At 43.1% G+C, this 13,568-nt stretch overlaps 1 protein-coding gene across 4 annotated transcripts in view; it reads right to left on the bottom strand.

Moving 5' to 3' along the window:
- The window catches only part of SULF1 (sulfatase 1), a 122,840-nt gene extending 110,419 nt beyond the window's left edge, over positions 1-12,421 (bottom strand). For 2 of the 4 annotated variants that reach the window (XM_057426174.1, XM_057426176.1), the window contains exon 1: positions 12,073-12,420. The gene's annotated coding sequence lies outside the window, so the exon portion shown is untranslated. Of the gene's footprint in view, positions 1-12,067 lie in introns of all 4 variants that reach the window. The other 2 variants (XM_057426177.1, XM_057426175.1) reach the window with 2 other exon arrangements.
- Positions 12,422-13,568: the final 1,147 nt, after the last annotated feature.

The raw sequence follows: 13,568 nt of genomic DNA, 5'->3' as shown, positions 1-13,568 counted from the left end.
AAGTCTAAACTCAAAATAAAGATCTCACACGGTTTTAGCCTGTATAAGCAGTACTTCTCAACACTCTGTTTAGTTGGGCTGCACAGAAACACATTGAATTTGAAAGAGATTCTTTGAAGGGGATCTTTTGTGACCTAGTCAAACCCACAAGAGGACTATCCCAAGGGAACATGTTTTTGAGAAATAGTTGTCCTACATCTCCCCATGACCATCTCAAATAGCAGAACACATTGCCCAAGACATTGTGCACTCTCCCTCTTCTGGGGTTTTCAAGATCCAACTGAGCAAAGCCCTGAGGGACTGGATCTTCTCTCACAGCTGAACCTAGTTTGAGTAGGACCTACGACCTCCCGAGTTCCCTTCCAACATGAATTTTACAGTGATCATTTTGTGAGTATATGAACTGTTTAATATGCTTGTGAGAACCCTGATTGAATGTTTCTTTCTTTACAAGAAAGGGTGACTTTCCTTATTCTTGACAGAGGGATAAAGAATTTACTTGAATTCAGATTATTTATGGAAGAACACAATGTTAATCATATGATTGTGTTTTGTGGGAGCTAGAAGTGGCTCAATTAAATTGGGAACTAAACCAAAATTAAATATGAGGCTAAAGAATGGCTGGTTTTTGCCCTGCATGACACAGTCAGCTTTCACACTATCTCCGCACATTGTGGTGTCCCTCATAACAAAGCTCCATGGAGCACAATTTGCTGTGGCACAACAAACGGAAACATCCCAAACTGCAAAATTCTATAATGGTTACGACTGGGACTGGGGGCAAGAGAGAAGTTCAGACCTACCTCTTCTCCTCTCAAGTGTGGTAACTGAAGAACACAACAGCTTTTCCATTAAAAGCAGCAGTGTCCTGAGGGCATAGATCCTGTTGTCTCTGAAACTTTTACAGGGAGACCACCAAAACATTTTGGAGCGAGCACACCAAGAACCGAGAGCAGACCCCTCACTAGCCAAGAGCTAGTCTCACTCTGTGTATGTTACAGAGACACAAAAGATGCCCAGATAGAGATGGAAAACATGGTAACATTTCTAGGTTTTTGCAGAATCAATGCACTCAGTATTCATAAATTGCAGATGTAGCAATTCTCTACATTTGATCTTACTGCCAATACAGAAGATGCTTGGGAGGAACCCATTACCCAAACATATTTGCTCCTGAGATTTGTTAATCTTCAGCAAGAGGACTGGCAAAATCATTACTAGCAAAATAGGGCTGGAGACATGAGAAAGGATGGCTTTACACTTCATCATCATTGCCACAAGGTATTAATTTCTCTCTGAAAACCCAGTTTAACAGTTTTGATTCAGGAAAAATGAATGCCCTTAGCAGGGAAAGTAAACATGAAACATGGAAAGTCTTTCTGGTTAAGCTGGAAAGGCTGCAGCCAAGATACTTCCCACTTAACCTTCATCAAGGAAAAGGTCAAAAAAGGCTAATGTGTTTAAGCAGGGCACGGGACAGAACAGAACAAAACTTCCTATGAAAAAGATTAAGTTTGCATTCTTTCAGCTTTCATTAAAACTATTCCACATTACTCCACACTTATTTAAAGCGGTTTCCTGACAGCATTGAACACAAGATCTTAAAGTAGGAAAATCAAAAGATAAAGGTGTAAATGGAAAACAGTTTGTGTACTGTATACAAAATAGAGAAAAACATGAAGGATGCATAAGAAACAGCAAAAGAGAAATAATACCTTTAGCCTTTGCAAATTATGTAGTATGTGGTACCTAAAGTAATCTCCTATCCAGTGTACTTCTATGTACATGTACTTAAACTGAACAGTTACCAGGGCATATATGGTTTTACCGAAGTAGAAGATTTTTGTTTTACATGAGGCTTCTAAGGACGAAAAAAACTTCATCCAAAAAAGTAAGCTGAAAATTAAGGTCTTCAGGTATGTCATTTCCAGACTACTGAGGAAACAGATTAGCTCCTCTTTGACACTACCGCTTTCCCATGTCCATTACAGCAACTAGAGGTATCTTAGAAATGTCTGATGATGCAATACCACACTCAGAATTTCTCCTGGAAGAAAAGTATACATTTGAGCACACTAGTATGTGGATGGATTGATAGGTATGTGTAAGAAGCACACTGAAATGCCACTGAGACAGGGAGAAAGTGCATTTTCTTTTCATCCTCTGCTTGCCGAATATGGTCTACATTCCTTTGGGAGATATATCAGCCGTGATTCAGACTCCTACTCTGTTTTAGAAGTTGCCTATTAGAAGTTGCCACTCAGACTCATTTGCGATGCCTGTATCAGTAGCATGGCAGCTTATTGCCCACCTGAATTTTCATCTTCCATTGTTCAATCACATTGCTTCTATTAAGTGTGGATGTCAATGATTCATGATGAAGTGAGACAAAGAGCTTCTTCAAACAATGAGAATGGCCCACACAGAGCTTTGAAGATAAGGGCTGAGACATGGGCTCCTCATTTCATACCAGGTGTGACTCAACAAGGTGTCTGGAAGAGAAGGTTGAGGCATTCTGGGAGATCTGCTCTGCCTTGTGTTAGGCTCTCACTTAAACATTTTTTCTAAAGATGAGTAGTTTGGCAGTAAGGTATGACTTGAAAAACTCTGAGCCCATAATTACATGCATATTGAGATTGATTCCAAACTGAATCCAGTATATTCTTCAACCGCAAGCAGGGAAGAGTGGCAGTTCTGGCAGCTGTAGGTGGCTGGAGACTAAAAAACCAGTGAATAGTTCAAATAGCTACCAAATTCAACACTCTGGTGCTCCACATGTCTGTATTTCTTTTCCACTGTTGTGATAGCAGTAGTGTCACACACAGTTCAGGTTCACTATTGGGCTGTGTTAGTGCAGCAAATGTAGAATGGCTGAATTGCTGTTGGTCATTATCTGAACCGCCTGTGATAGAAGGGCAAGTATTACTGTGGCAAATTAAAATTTGCTCTGCAATGGACTTTGCACTAGAGCTCCTGAGGTGTGCGCATGCACTCCATTAGTAATCTCCAGGAGAGGAGTGAAGAAGGCAGGTCAGAGCAGCAGCATCACTCCTCCCAGTTGGAGTTGCTGATGCTTGTTTCAATGACCTCAGTGAACAGTCCATTGTATGTAAAAAACAGCTTTATTCAAAGCAATTTTGAACCAGTACCCAAAGGTAGAACCTACAGAAAGTCAGCAGCTTGGTAGGTGTACTCCTGTGTATGACTGCAGAACTCACTCAGCACAGGAATATGTTCAAGCTTCTTGGCACATGATTCTCTCCAATAATCCTGTGGGTTTCTGACAACAATTAAGGATTCTTACATGGCAGACAAAATGAGGAACACACAAAAGACACGATATTCTCACACTACCCATGCTGTACAGCTGCCAGGAGGAGCAGTGAATTCTCCAGGCATAAATACAAGGTAGACAGGGTTCCTCAAAACGGACAATGTAAAGATATGTCTCACAATGTCACTGTCCAAGACAGCATGGTCTTCAATTTTATCTATCCGTGCCCTTCTTTTACGTGGCTTTTGCAGACCATGATGACAAGTATTCTCCGCTCTAAAGGATTCACAAGATTTGACAGAATTCTTTTTTATGTTAAAGTTAGCCATGGTACTCAAGACCCAAAACAAGTATCTGTAACACAGATCTATTTCTTGAGATATGGTTATACTACATCTCAAACCCTTCACAAGTTTCTGAGGTGCAAAAAGTTGCATAATTTGTGAAGAGAAGAAGTTTGTAGAGCAATTTATTGAAAAGGAAAATTGGATATTAGCCGCATAGGATGGAAAAGCCCTAAAAAAGGGATAGACCTGTTTCAATGTCTTTTTTGTGGCTGCACATCTTCTTATGTTGAACTATTTGTTACTTGAGAAGCCTGGTGATCCCTGACTATACATACCTCAAAGTCTCTTCATTTTACCCTTATGCACTTTAGAAAATCCAAGCCTTAGAGGAATTCTCCATACCAAGTGTAAGGAAACAAAAAAACCTAACTCATTGGCCTTTTGCACTTAGAAATGGAGTTGCAGAGCAGTAGAGCACAGGAAATCTCCCTCTGTAGGCCTATATACCAGCAATGGACTGAAGTTTACAGTGAGATAAGAAATGCCAACCCTCTACTGATATAGAGATAAAAGAAACTACTGGAATGCCAGGCAGATAAACTTGTGTTATCTTCAGAACATTTTTATTGGTCTAACTATGGTAATGCTAACTAAATCTGACACAATGTTGGCCAAGCAGATAGTGTTGCAGTCTCAGTTCATAAATTGGCTTTAGATGCAGACTAGATAACAAGGTAAATTCATGTGTGCTTTACTAGGGATACATTCAGGAATTCAGGTATTACAGCTATTCTCTTCAATAGAATAGTAGATAATGACACTAAGAGAAACTTTGCTAAAAATTACTACAAAGGTTGGCTGAATGCATACTTCTTTCTTTATTGATGCTAAGCTACCAAAGCCCAAGTATTCTAAGATCTCCCACTGTTGGCATTTTTTCAGTCCTTGGAAAACGGGATAGCTAAAAGGTATCACTGTGCTGACTATTTACAGCATATTCAGTTTACTTTTGCATTACTGTTCTCTAATTTGTGACTGGCATGCCCTGAGGCAGTCAAGTCAATGGGAGATAATCGTTGAAAGATTTAGCATGGCTAAATCCAGTAATATTGCTGCAGAATCTTTTGCAATTCTGTCTTCCATTCTTTCAATATCATACCCCTGTAAGGTCATCCATTATTCCACACTACACCTTTAATGCTTGCAGGCACCAACATCTGCTTTGATCACCCTAAGCTTTATTTGACCCACAGGCCTTTGAGATATTCCTTCTAGTGACAATAGTGGGTGATTTTTAAAACACTTTCCTGTAACTTAAATTATATAAGTTAAGAAAATTATGTGAGTTAATAAGAAAAGGCTACGCATTTTTCTTGTTGGCATAACCCAGCACTGTAACATGACACTTTGGAGTGCAGTGCTCCATTTCCACAGTCAGTACCACAATTACATTTAATCTAAGAGGAGCATCCTAGTCTATTCAAGTGAATTGCAGCTTCTGCTGTTCAAATGAAAGACCCGCTTCGTGCTTTCTCCTGTGGAAAGTATAGGAGACACCTTAAAGAGCTGTGTAGGAATTACCTCACAGCTGTTCAAATAGACAGTGTTTATCATTGCATTGTTGATCTGTGGGCCAAGCAACAAACTTAAGATGATATCAAGTCCCTCCAGCTTAAGCTCCTTAGCAAACCTTTTAAAGCAAGTGGATAAGCTCCATCTCTACATGTGCAACTGAAAGATGCAGGTGCCTTTGAAGATTTCCTCTTGGAAATCCTGCCTCCCCAACTGCAATGCCTGGAGGTCTTCAGAGGCACTCCCTTCATTGATCAGAGAGAGAACATGCCTTTAGGAAGTTGCTCTATAAGTATTTAAGACCCAGGGACACCTCAAGTGCCTTGGTTCTCCAGACTAAACCCCATTCTCAGAATCTCATTTACCTTTAAGGCAGCAGCTCAGCGGGCACTTGTGTTTCTTCCTTTCTCCCCACACTTCTCTCCAAAGCCTATTTGTTGATTTAAAAAGTCAGAAACAGTACGCAGGGCCCTTCCATATTCTGAATGACACTGCAGCCATCCTCTCCATAAGCAACAGATAGGCTTTCATTGAGCGCACATTTAGCCTTCTGTTCATGGTGACACTGGCACGTTATTGCATATCTATTATCACACCTCCTGTAGATGCACACAGTGCCCTGGTTCACAGGGTGAGGTGTCACCTTGTAGCTGAGTGATCTTGCAGCTCACACTCCCCTAAAAGGGTTGTCACGTTTCTACCCCTCGCCCCAAGCCACCAGCTCCAACTGTTTCCCTGGTACCATGTGGACCCTCTGTCCACTTGATGAGCTGAACGGCCTCACTCAGCAGACAGCCAGTGCAGCTTCCTGCTGCTGTGGTGGGCTCATTCAGCCTGCCAGGTCAGCCAAGAGCCACACCTGGCATGGAGATGGGAATACACTGCTGGAGGCAGAGGGTTGGAAGCTCAAGAATGGGTTTCTCCAGGGCAGCACGCCATTCCACTAGCTGAGAGGAGTCAAGGACCCTCACCCTCTGTTGCAGTAAGACCTTTTTAACAAAATGGGAGTTATCAGGAGTTTTGGAAGGAGCTCATTATGGCAAAACTTGTTTAGGAAAAAAAAGGGTTGTTTCGTTTTTTTTTTCCAACTGCCAGGATGGCATAAACAAATCCACCTTATTCACAAAGTCTGCATGCGTTTACATAGTGAGATTTGGGATTTCCGTTAGTTGCCTTCACATTTCTGGAGCTGCATGTAAGTGAAGCTTCCTCAGCAACCAGAAGGATTAGATTTAAAAAGAAAAACCCAACACAGAAAGGAGAGATCTGAACTTCTCACATTATATCTTGACTCTAACACTTGGAGCTTTACAAAGGAGGCTAGATATCATGAGACTACTGATAAAAGTCAGGAGAGTTGGCAGTTCTACAGACATTTATGGGCTTGGTAACACATTTTTCTGTTTTTAAGTGAAAACAGACAAAACAGTGCACATGCTAGAATAATGAACATCTTGGCACACTGCAATTACAATACTGGAACAGACCACTGTTCTGTTTTTATGGATGCTTTTGAGAAAAACAATCCCTATGTTCAGCTCCCTGTTACATTTATTCTCCAGAATTCTAGTGCCAAAAGCTTCCCCATCTTCTCTGTGGGCTTTCCAAACAGCATTCACCTCCTGTGAAGCACCACAAAAATACAGCTGCTGTGGAGCAGCTCGTCTCCTTACTAAGATGGGTTAGAGTTACACCACTGAGAAATGGCAACATGCAGTGTCATAATTACATTCAGACAGCATCAGGAGAGATTTTTTTATAAGACAAAATTATTGACTTTCAGTATTTTGCTTCCATTTGGAAACTCCATGAAATATTCTGTAGATAAACTAGCACTGATCTACAAAACAGTCTAGATGGTACCACATCTAGAAATCTTCAAGAGCATAATGGTGGTATCATCACACTAGTCTGTGATAAAATTGGTGAATAAGAATATTTTTGTTTGGTGTTCCAACAATATTACTGACTTTGCAGGGAAGTATAAAAATTACAGTGTAGAATTGCAGTCAATTGTAAGTTAATTTTTGCTATAAAATAAATTGAAACAAAATTTTAAGAAAGTCATGATAAAATCTTGGGTGACAAGGTCAACTAGTACAGAAATGTTTCTCTGTAACCAAATTGCCAGTGACAGTTAAGGCTGGGAAGGCTCAGAGCTCCATGATTACTAGAGCACACACAGTAACAAAGGCTTACCAAACCCTTTAAGCAGGCTCTGAAAGTGGGAATTAAAGTTCTGGGAAACCACTGATAAGAGATCTGCTATGTGCAATGCATAAACCAGAAGATGAAACAAGTATTGGTTTTCTCAGAAAATGAAAGTCTTAAGACTCCAATAATTAAAATAGAATTACTCTTGCCAGTTAACAACTTTTGAGCATGAGCAAGCAATACTAAAGCAAAGACCTTGCAGGGGCTCTCAGAAGGAGTCTGCTGACATAACTGAGATATGCTAATTCAGCTAAAAAGTGTCTGCCTTGGCAATTCATATATTACTGTGTTGCATTTTGAGGTGACACTGTTGAAGGCTTTGAGTCTTTCTACTTAGTGTCCTCTGCAAGCACACAACAATGTTGAATGTGCCCTACTTGGTAAGAACAGTAGTTACTGCACTCTGATCATAAGGAAATGGTGAATCAGTGTTGGAGCAAGAAAAGTGGAAGACCAAAAAAAAAAAAAAGAGGGCGGTGGTGGGGAATATTATGTTGCTGGTCCAGCTCGGAAGGCAGAGAGATGATTCAGGATTTGTTGCAGGGAAAGGCAGGCAGACTTGCTGCCACTGCTGGGGCACAGCAAGAGGATCATATCCCCTCCCACTCCCTTCTCCCGCTGCTTTGCGCTTGTGGCGCTGCAGAGGGACAAGGTCTACAGGTAACTGTAGTGCAAGGACAGCCATAACTCAATGGACTATTAGCTATGCACATACATCCCCCCTTCTTCATCTGTAGCCTCCTTAGAGCAGCTCTACCTGTGGTGGAGGTGAAGGAAACTCTAATATGAGAAAGACAACCACCGGGTGACATGTGTGTCACGTAGCTCTCTTGTGAGATGTGCTATTCAGTGCCTTCTAATTTAATATCCTCAAAATCTCTGAAGACAGCAGTTAAAATTTAAACCGGCGTTCTGAAAACACACTCTTGATCCCATTATCAGTGTTGTGGATGGGATTACAATGAGGGTGGTAACGGTGGAAATGTTTTAGGCTAGATCTAGTATCAACAGCATGAGTGGCCTCTAATTGGATTCTTTCAGTGTCACTGCAGAGTTGTCACGGGACTCTCCTTCTCTGTTGAACACTGCAGCTCTCAAGGCACTCAGAAAGGAGCTTTCTCAATTGTTATCGCATCAGTCTGCCATCCCACTCAAACACAAATCCCCCAAAGCACTTTCTAAAGCTAAGGGAATCACGGAAACCATGACTCCCATGACATCTGTGACAAGTGTCCAGCCTCCCCCAAGTCCTCCTGTTACACAAGGCTCAAACTCCTGATCCTGCATGAACAAGCATATAACATTAAGTGCAGTATGTGAGTTAAACAAAGCTAGATAATAAACTGCAAACTGTCAAAATAGCCTGCAATGAAGTGGTCTAGTCAGAACAGAATTTGCAGATCTTTCAAAATATTTTTTTCCATAGCTGTGTAACTTCCACTGAGTGTGGGTTTTATAATGGCTTCCACATTTTGAAATCCTGTCCCCAGCATCACAACATTTTTAATACTATTTTTATCAGTTTCTGATTGGAACGAGAGCTGTTACAATAATTTTCACACTGATACTTGCCATCTCTAGGATACTTCTGGATTCCTACGTGCTTTCTTTTTTTCCCTAACGACCTCTCATTTAGCCTACTTTTTGAAGATGTATTTACACGTCGTTTGGAAATTCACCAAGGGAGGTTTTTTCAGGCAAAATTACACCAATCATAATTCTTTTTTTTTCCCCTCTGAAACAGAGACAAAAATCAATGAAAGGCCGAGGAGACATGCCAAGCAGCAGAAATTGAAGTTGCATATTATGAGGGAACAAGCTCACCCACCTCGATTATAAAGTGCTAAGAAGAGGAAGCCCCTGACAAGCAATAAACTGACACATAATTAAGTCAATTCAGGGCAGAACACATTCTGGCTGGGAAACATTGTCTTGGGCTCTACCTCACTGCTCAAAGCAGGAGGGGAATAAAAGAGGCGACACTTTGAAAACAACTCTATGGATACAATCAGTATCCCACCTAGTCTTCACTAGCTGGGGGAAAAAGAAACCCACCAGCTTTTGTGCAGTGCAGATCCCCTCCCATCACAAACACAGTTGATAGTACAGACATGCCTGGTATGTTCAGCATTCCATATCAAGCAAAGATGAATTAGCCGCAACAAAAATGTGTTGCAGCTTTCATGCAGCAGTTTATGGATCTTTTTAGTACCTCTGGAATTTTTTACCTTGAGCAGATCTATTGAGGTTGTACTGGTCTCAGATCTTTGTCTCAGATTATTTTTATCTCACTGTGAGGAACATCTTTGAGAGTTCTGAACACTTTTACAGCTGCTAGGATGCTAATGGGAACTTCATGTGTGTACCCAGTACAAGTGCTCTCAGGGAAAAAAAAGCCAGTGTCAAAGGAAGGTATGTAGAAGTCACCATAAATATGTCTTTGAATGTTTACCATCTGGAACAGTAGATTACATTTTGACAAGAAGCTGGACTGCCCCGTGGGCATTGTCTTTTAAACAGCCCCATCATTATAAAGGAAGGAAAAACATGATTTGCTGTTCCTAGTTTCTCATCAGGATTTTCTGGCAGTGCTGGAGAAACTCGTTTTTTTCCTAGTAAAACAGTAACAAGCTGAGTGCGTGTGGTTAGCTATGCACTTTCTTGAAAAATACGTTTTCTTATAGATCAGCTGATGTGTGATCTGACAATACCCACCAAGAGGGATGCATCTCAGTTAGGCTGTGACAACAGCAGGCTGTGCAGCTCATAGTGCTGCACCTTTGATTTGCTTCCCTGTGCAAGGAAACTGATTGGGCTTCGCACAGGACACAGGGAAGAGTGAAGAGGAGAAATCCAATACACAAGGCTTTAACACAGAGTCATAATGAGGGTTTCCTTTAGTTTTGTTTTACATTTCAAGCTTGTAAACTTTCCACCACTTTTTACAATGAGAAAGAGTGAACTAAGAGAAAAATCAAAACAGTCAAATGTACTCACATACTTCTGGTCTGATCATGCAGTTATAGTAGGGATTTAGCTATTTCTCTGTTTCAAATTGCTGTGGGTCCCTTCTGAGGACACATTCCTACTGACTAGTGTGTTTGAAAATACAGGCTGAGAACAACCTGTAAAAGGACCAAATAGCCTGCTCAAAAAAAAAAAAAGTAAAAAAAGTAAAAAAAAAGTAAAAAAGTAAAAAAAAGTTGGTTTGAGGCAAAAAATGTATGTGCAACCTGAAACATGAGTTTATGGGCATTGTTACACAGTTGAATGACAAAATCACAAAACACCAGCTATAAATCCCCTTGCTCAGCCTACTAGACAGATCTTATTTCAGAACACATTATAGACAGTATTATTTATAGAATACCTCACCTGTAAATGGTGAGGACAGTGTTAGATTTCTTTCACAAGTAAGAGGCCAATAATTCATAAGCACCACAGGTATCTGAGAATGTGAAGATCTGTTATAGTGAGAAAGAAACAAATCATTCTGTTACTCTGCACAGGAAGACAATATATATATACAATAAATCTTCTATTAAAAAAAAAGGGTGTGGGGAATAACCCATTCTCTAGTTTCTCCATCTAAATCATTTAGAGTAAAACAATCAGAACATCTTAATTCTCTGAGAGGCTAACATACTGTAATTAGTGATAACATTTCTGACTTCATAGTTAATTTGCTGGGCTTCCCACGGTCCAGACATCAATGAACTTAATAGCAGAATTAACTGAAAATGATAACTTCCATAACTAATTTCTAATTACATTTCTGACACTCTTCCTTCCTAAACATAAATTTTTGCTTACTTTAATTATCACTTTAGATCGCTAGTTTAGCATCTACAAATATAGCGAGACTTTAATGATCCATTATAGTGATGCTACTTAGTTTTCAATGACTTGTAAAACTTTCACAAACAGATCTGCAAATGAATTACATCCATCTGCTCTGCCGCAGCTGTAAGAGCAGCACTACATTGTACCCTGCCTTTTCCTACTTTACTGGTTTTCTCTTTAAGACCATGTGTAAGCCAAACCATCTCGATGCCGATCATCAGAAGTCCAGCCAGGTCTCTATAAAGGAGTCTTCAAACTTTACAGACATCTCAAACGCACTTTCAAAAACACGCCGGGTTGCCTCCCAGCTGAGCTCCAGACAGGCTGCACACTGCTCAAGCATCCTCCTCCAACCCTAGGAAATACTCTGCCCCGATCCCTTCCGCGCCCGGCCACCAGTTTCCACGGATTTACCGAAATACGGGGGGTATTTTTTACCCTCCGAGACAGTAGCCAGCAGCCCCCGCTGCAGCCCCCCCTGCCCGGTTGCCGGCGGTCCCGGCGCGGACCGTGTGTACGGGAAGCGGAGCAGCGCCAGCCGGAGAAAGAGGGGGGGGGGACAGAGGTGGCACCCGCAGAGCTGGGATACTCCTCTCCAGAGGAGATTTTCCAATCTACACCTTCAAAAGCGTGACCTTAGCCGCGTTAAGAGTGTTAGCTCTATGAAGACAGCCAAGCATCAGGCTGTGCTCGCTGTTATCTGTCAGCCGTACAATAGCAGCATTGATAAGGCAACAGCAACTGGCTTTGACAAGTGTGCTGTGCTAGCATTCCTCTGAAATCCGTGAAGGAAAAAGGGGAAAAAAAAACATAAAAGGAAAAAAAAAAAAGGGGGGGGGAGGAAAAAAAAAAAAAAGGAGGCATGAGTGCCTTTTACTTTACCTGAACAAAGTGTGGGGTTTTACTTTTCCCTCTGAGCTGCTGAAAATGATTGCTCCCTCTTCTCCCCAAAGCTAGGTATTTCTTCTTTCGCTCGCAGCTCACACTTGGGGAAGACCACACAGCTCCAGCAAGGCTGCCTCTCTCCCCTAATCCCCACTCGAGTGTGATGACACACACTAACCCCAACCATCTGTTGAAACACGTCCTCAAGCACTCGGCACAGTGGTGTGTCAAGGCGGGCTGCCCAATCCAATCGCTGGGGCTGGGTGGCTCTTAAGGAGCTGGAGGCAGAGACAAGGGCAGAAACTATAGGGCTGAGAACTCTTTAGCAAAGTAACCTGAGATTTTGAGAAAGGGCTGCTATTGAAAAAAAGAGCAGAAGGGGGAGGTACTAGCGGGAAGGTAGAGGGAGTGGGTTAGTCTGGTGGCCAGTTGTGTTACTTCTCACAACTCCTTGTATTCCCAAGGGACCACTGGGACCCCCTCACAGTGGGATGTACAGAAGCACAAGAGCAACACTAAAATCTCTTTTTTTTTTTTATGGCGGGTCTACTGAGGGCAATCTCCTCCGAGAGACGCTTTCCTAAAAGAGATAAAAGATGAGGTTGGAAATCCTGATAAAGTGCTAATCTGGAAGTCGTTTGCACCGCAACACGGACATTTGCATCCCGAAATCCCAACTCGTTTCGCGATTACCCCGGGGCCGCCTCCAACCTTTCCGGGGAACGGCGGAGGGAGCCTGCAGGAAAACCAGGGGGTAGGGGCGAGGCTGGGAGAAGGGGGCAAATCCGAAGGGCAAATACTGTTACCTCTGCCCAGATACCTGCAAGTCTTCCCCACGAGCCCTCGGTTCCCCGCACCTGGTGTAAACTCTCGGGCTCCTCGGCGTGTCCACAGCACGCGCGCAGCCGCTCCGGGGCTGCTGCCGCCGCCAAACCACCGCGGCATGGCTGTCACAGCCCCGGCTCCGCGCCGGTCCGCCCGCGCCGGGCTCCCTGCAGCGGGCTCTGCAGCCGGCTTCCCGCACCGAGCTCTCCGCACGCGGCTCGGCATCGGGCTTCCCACACCGTCCTACCCGCACCGGGCTCGGCAGCGGGCTCCCCGCGCTGGGCTCCCCGCGCCGGACTCCCCGCACCCATCTGGGGGCCGGGTGGCCGGGTCCCCGCGCCCCTTTCACCCCGCTCCGGGAAACGGTCCCAGCAGCCTGTTGCTTTCCCCCAGCCCAACCGCTTCCGCCAACGCCGCGCCCCCTCGGACTTTCCCTTGCGGGGTGCAGCCCTAGAGTTTGAGGCTGGCTGCCCTTCCCCTCGGGATACACCACCCACCCCTAGCCGGGGCTGGGGGCTCTGGGCAGTGCTTCGTCAGGTCTGGACTGTATCTAGTCTGTACCTCAGTTTCCCTCGGCCACAAAGCCAGCATTATCACAGCTTCCGTTCTCCCAGAGACGCTGCCAGGAAAAATATACTAATTTACAGAAGATGTCCGGGAACGACAGA

The sequence above is a fragment of the Pezoporus wallicus genome, unplaced genomic scaffold, assembly GCF_028554395.1.
Source record: "Pezoporus wallicus isolate ANWC-B61680 ecotype Strahan unplaced genomic scaffold, APGP_CSIRO_Pwel_v1 contig_4131, whole genome shotgun sequence".
NCBI lineage: Eukaryota > Metazoa > Chordata > Aves > Psittaciformes > Psittacidae > Pezoporus > Pezoporus wallicus.
The sequence above is the reverse complement of the archived record's forward strand: the minus strand, read 5'-3'. Positions and strand labels throughout refer to the sequence as shown.